The following is a 4,835-nucleotide window of genomic DNA, read 5'->3' as shown; positions in this document are numbered from 1 at the left end:
GATACAAAGATGTAGGGAGTTAAAGAAGGTCTTTAAAGAAAAAGGGAAAAGTTTAAAGAAGTAATTTAAATTATTTAGAAGAGTGGACAAGAGTAAACCTTCAAGTTCAAAGAGTCTTATAATGAAGTCACTAAAGAACAAAGTTTAATTCATAAACAAGCATATAATTATAAAATTTCAGAAATAAAAACTCTTATTTTAATTTTTTTAAACACTTAAAGCTGTTTTACTAGGTTGATAGCAATTTAGAAAACCAGTTTGTGAGGATACATCCTGTTTGTCGGAGAGAACTGAGACCTTAAGTAATCGTGGAGCTAAGGAACAGCTTTGATCTTTGGCAAAAGCTACGAGTCCATGGTTTTCTGATGGGCCTTGCATTGCTCTGTAATCTCTTTTTCCTTCTTTGTGTCGAAGATCTCGCCCTCCCGGTGCCTGGGCTTATGCAGCTGCTGCTTCTTGAAGTAAGCATCAGTCAGGTGTTTGGGGACTTTAACCTTGCTGATATCAACTTTTGTAGAGGTGGCGATGACAAATTTCTGGTGTGTTCTTTGAAGAGGAACTCTGTTGAGGGCAAGAGGTCCTGCCACAAGTAGCAAGCTGTTGCCCAGCTGTTTCAGGAAAACCACCCTCTTGCCTCTGTGGCACCTGGTGAGGATGATCAGGACAGTCCCTGGAGTGATAGTGGCATGCAGCTTTCTCACATGCTGACTGAAGGGCTCTTTGCCATGGCTCAGCAGCTTCCGAGGAACATCTTCAGTAGGGTAACACCTGGGCTTTTTTCAAAGCATAACCACCCGGGTACCACTATTTTTGTCACCACCAACCGGTTTAGTGACAGTAGCAAGGACCTTCTCCTTTTTCTTCCTCTTTTCAACTTTGGTTTTTTTGCAGCTGAGTATTTTCTTTTGTACAGGGCCTTTCTGGAATACATAGCAGATTGGGAGAACCTGCTAATTTCTCTAACCAGGACAGGGTTGTGGCTGCAATGGGGCTTCCCCTTCTTGGGTTTTTTAACCTTGGGGCCACCCTTTTTGGCTGCACCAGCAGCAGGGGCACCAGCTGCAGTGGCATCACCACCAGTCTTCTTGGCTGCTGTTTTTTTTTCTCTTGTGTCAAGCTTCTTGACTTTTTCACCCGCCATCTTGCCGTCTTGAAAGATGGGAAATATATATATATATATATATATATATATATATATATATATATGAAAAAAGTTATACTTGAAAGATACTGTGTTCTGAATGGGATGGAGAGAGATAAAACTACCAAATCAGAGTAGTCTAGGGAAGGCGTCTATGTGTGTGTGTCTTTGTGGTGTGGGGTGTATGTGGTTCATGTGTATGTGCCAGTAGGTGCCTCTGTGGGCTTACACACATGTACATGGAGTCTAAAGGATGTCCAGGGTCTCTGTATGTCACTCTATGTTTTATTCTTTTGAGAAAGGGCCTCTCATTGATCTTAAAACATGTATTTCAGCTAGGCTAGCTGATCAGAGAGTTCCAAGAACTTGCTTGTCTTAGTCAATGTCCTATTGCTGTGAAGAGACACCACGACCATGGCAACTTTTATAAAAGAAAGGATTTAAGTGGGGCTTGCATACAGTTCGGAGGTTTAGTCCATTAGAGTGATGGCAGTGAGCATGGTGGCACACAGGCAAACATGGTGCTGGAGAAGGAGTTGAGAGTTCTACATCCAGATTAGCAGGCAAGAGAGAGGCACTGAGCTTGGATTGAGCATTTGAAACATTAAAGCCCACCCCTGTGACACACTTCCTCCATTAATGCCACACCTCCTTCAACAAGGCCACACCTCTTAATAGTGCCACTCCCTGGTGAGAAAGCATTCAACTCTATGAGCCCATGAGGGCATTCTTTTTTTTCCTTTTTTTTTTTAAATTAAATTAGAAACAAACTTGTTTTACATGTCAATCCCAGTTCTCTCTCCCTCCCATCCCCCGCTTGGCTCCCACCAGCCCCCTATCAAATCCCCTTTCTACTCCCCAGGGGGAACATCAAAGTCTGTCATATCCTTTGGAGCAGGGCCTAGGCCCTCCCCCATGTGTCCAGGATGAGAGAATATCCCTCTATTTGAAATGGGCTCCCAAAGTCTATTTGTATACTAGGGATAAATTCTGATCCACTGCCAGAGGCCCCATAGATTGCCCAGGCCTCCTAACTGACACCCACGTTCAGGGGGTCTAGGTCAGTCCTATGCTTGTTTCCCAGCTATCAGTCTGGGGTCTATGAGTTCCCCCTTGTTCAGGTCAGCTGTTTCTGTGGGTTTCACCAGATTGGTCTTGACCCCTTTGCTCATCACTCCTCCCTCTCTGCAACTGGATTCCAGAGTTCAGCTCAGTGTTTAGCTGTGGGTGTCTGCTTCTCCTTCCATCAGATACTGGATGAAGGCTCTAGGATGGCATATAAGATAGTCATCAATCTCATTATCAGAGAAGGGCATTTAAGGAAGCCTCTCAACTGTTGCTTAGATTCTTAGTTGGGGTCATCCTTGTAGATCTCTGGACATTTTCCTAGTGCCAGAATTCTCTTTAAACTTATAGTGACTCCCTCTATTATGATATCTCTTTTTTTGCTCTCCTCTATTCTTCCCCCAACTCATACTCAATCTTCCTGCTCCCTCATGTTCACCTCTCCCTTTTCTCCCCTTCTCTTTCTGCTAACTCCCTCTCCCCTCCCCAATGTGCTTTCTCTGGGGAACCATGTATGTCTCTCTTCAGGTCCTCCTTGATTCCTAGCTATTCTGGAAGTGTGGATTGTAGGCTGGTAATCCTTGGCTATATGTCTAAAATCCATATATAAGTGAGTGCATGCCATGTTTGTCTTTTTGTGACTGGATTACCTCACTCAGGATGGTTTCTTCTAGTTCCATCCATTTGCCTGCAAATTTCAAGATTCCATTGTTTCCCCCTCCTCCTGCCCCCCGCTGAGTAGTACTCCATTGTGTAACACATTTCTGTATCCATTCTTTATTTGAGGGGCGGCGTCTAGGTTGCTTACAACTAATGCTGCTATGAACATAGTTGAACAGCTGTCCTTGTTGTATGAATGTGCTTCTTTGGGGTATATGCCTAAGAGTGGAATTGCTGGATCTTGTGATGGATTGATTACCATTTTCCTGAGGAAACTCCATACTGATTTCCAAAGTGGCTGTATGAGTTTGCACTCCCACCAGCAATGGAGAAGTGTTACCCTTTTTCCCTCATCCTCTCCAACATAAACTGTCATTGGTGCTTTTGATTTTAGCTATTCTGATGGGTGTAAGATGTCATCTCAGAGTTGTTTTGATTTGCATTTCCCTGATGGCTAAGGATGTTGAACACTTTCTTATGTGTGTTTCAGGCATTTTAGATTCCTCTATTGAGAATTCTCTATTTAGTTCTATACCCCATTTTTAAAAATTGAATTGGTTGGTGTTTTGGTGACTAGCTTCTTGAGTTCTTTATAAATTTTGGAGATCAGCCCTCTGTCAAATGTGGGGTTGGTGAATATCTTTTGCCATTCTGTGGGCTGCCATTTTATCTTGCTGTCTGTGTCCTTTGCCTTTCAGAAGATTCTCAGTTTCAGGATGTCCCATTTATCAATTGTTGACCTCAGTGTCTGTGCTACTGGTGTAATGTTCAGGAAGCGTTCTCCTGTACCAATTAATTCAGGGGTATTTCCCACTTTGTCTTCTAATAGGTTCAGTGTGGCTGGATTTATGTTGAGGTCTTTGATCCATTTGGACTTAAGTTTTATGCCTGGCAATAGATATGGATCTATCTGCAGTCTTGTACATGCCAACATACATAATCAGAGCAATATAAAGTAATCCAACAGCCAACATCAAAGTCAATGGAGAGAAACTCAACTTGATTCTTCTAAAATCAGGAACAAGAAAAGGCTGTCCACTCTCTCCATATCTCTTCAAAATTGTACTTGAAGTTCTTGCTTAAGCAATAAGACAATGAAATGAGATAAGAGGATATAAATTGGAAAGGAAGAAGTGAAACTTTCACTATTTGCAGATGATATGATAGTCTACATAAGTAACCCGAAAAACTTTACCAGGGAACTCCTACAGCTGATAAACACCTTCAGCAAAGTGGCAGGATACAAGATTAACTCAAAAATATCTGTAGTCTACTATATACAGATGATAAATGCACTGAAAAAGAAACCAGAGAAACATCACCCTTTACAATTGCCACAAACAACATAAAATACCTTGGGATAATGCTAACCAAAAAAAATGAAAGATCTGTATCATCAGAATTTTGAGTCTTTAAAGAAAGAAATTAAAGAAGATACCAGAAAGTGGAAAGATCTCCCATGTTCTTGGATAGGTAGGATCAACAGTAAAAATTACAATCTTGCCAAAAGCAATCTACAGATTCAATGCAATCTCCATCAAAATCCCAGCACAATTCTCGACAGACCTTGAAAGAACAAGTCTCAACTTGTTCAACAAAAGATCCAGGATAGCCAAAACAACCCTGTACAATAAAGGACCTTCTGGAGGCATCTTCATCCCTGGCTGTTAGCTCTATTATAGAGCTCTAGTCCTGAAAACATCTTGGTATTGGCACAAAAAATAGACAGATAGACCAATGGAATCGAGTTGACAACCCTGATATGGACCACACACCTACAAACACCTGATTTTTGACAGAGAAGCTAAAATTATACAGTGAAAAAAAGAAAGCATCTTCAACAAATGGGGGTATTTTTATTCAAACCACCACAATAGTCTCTACCATTACATGCTTGGGTTCCAGGCACATGCAGCTGTGGCTGACTTTTTTACAAGGGTATTGGGTTTCCAAACTCAGAACCTCATGT

The 4,835-nt window shown here is 41.7% G+C and overlaps 1 pseudogene across 1 annotated transcript; it reads right to left on the bottom strand.

Moving 5' to 3' along the window:
- Window positions 1–245: 245 nt before the first annotated feature.
- Window positions 246–1,141, bottom strand: LOC100756982 (annotated as a pseudogene). The gene has a single exon (XR_003482416.1). The product of XR_003482416.1 is annotated as a 60S ribosomal protein L6-like (transcript).
- Window positions 1,142–4,835: the final 3,694 nt, after the last annotated feature.

This window comes from Cricetulus griseus, chromosome 2, assembly GCF_003668045.3.
Source record: "Cricetulus griseus strain 17A/GY chromosome 2, alternate assembly CriGri-PICRH-1.0, whole genome shotgun sequence".
In the NCBI taxonomy this organism is placed as follows: domain Eukaryota; kingdom Metazoa; phylum Chordata; class Mammalia; order Rodentia; family Cricetidae; genus Cricetulus; species Cricetulus griseus.
The sequence above is the reverse complement of the archived record's forward strand: the minus strand, read 5'-3'. Positions and strand labels throughout refer to the sequence as shown.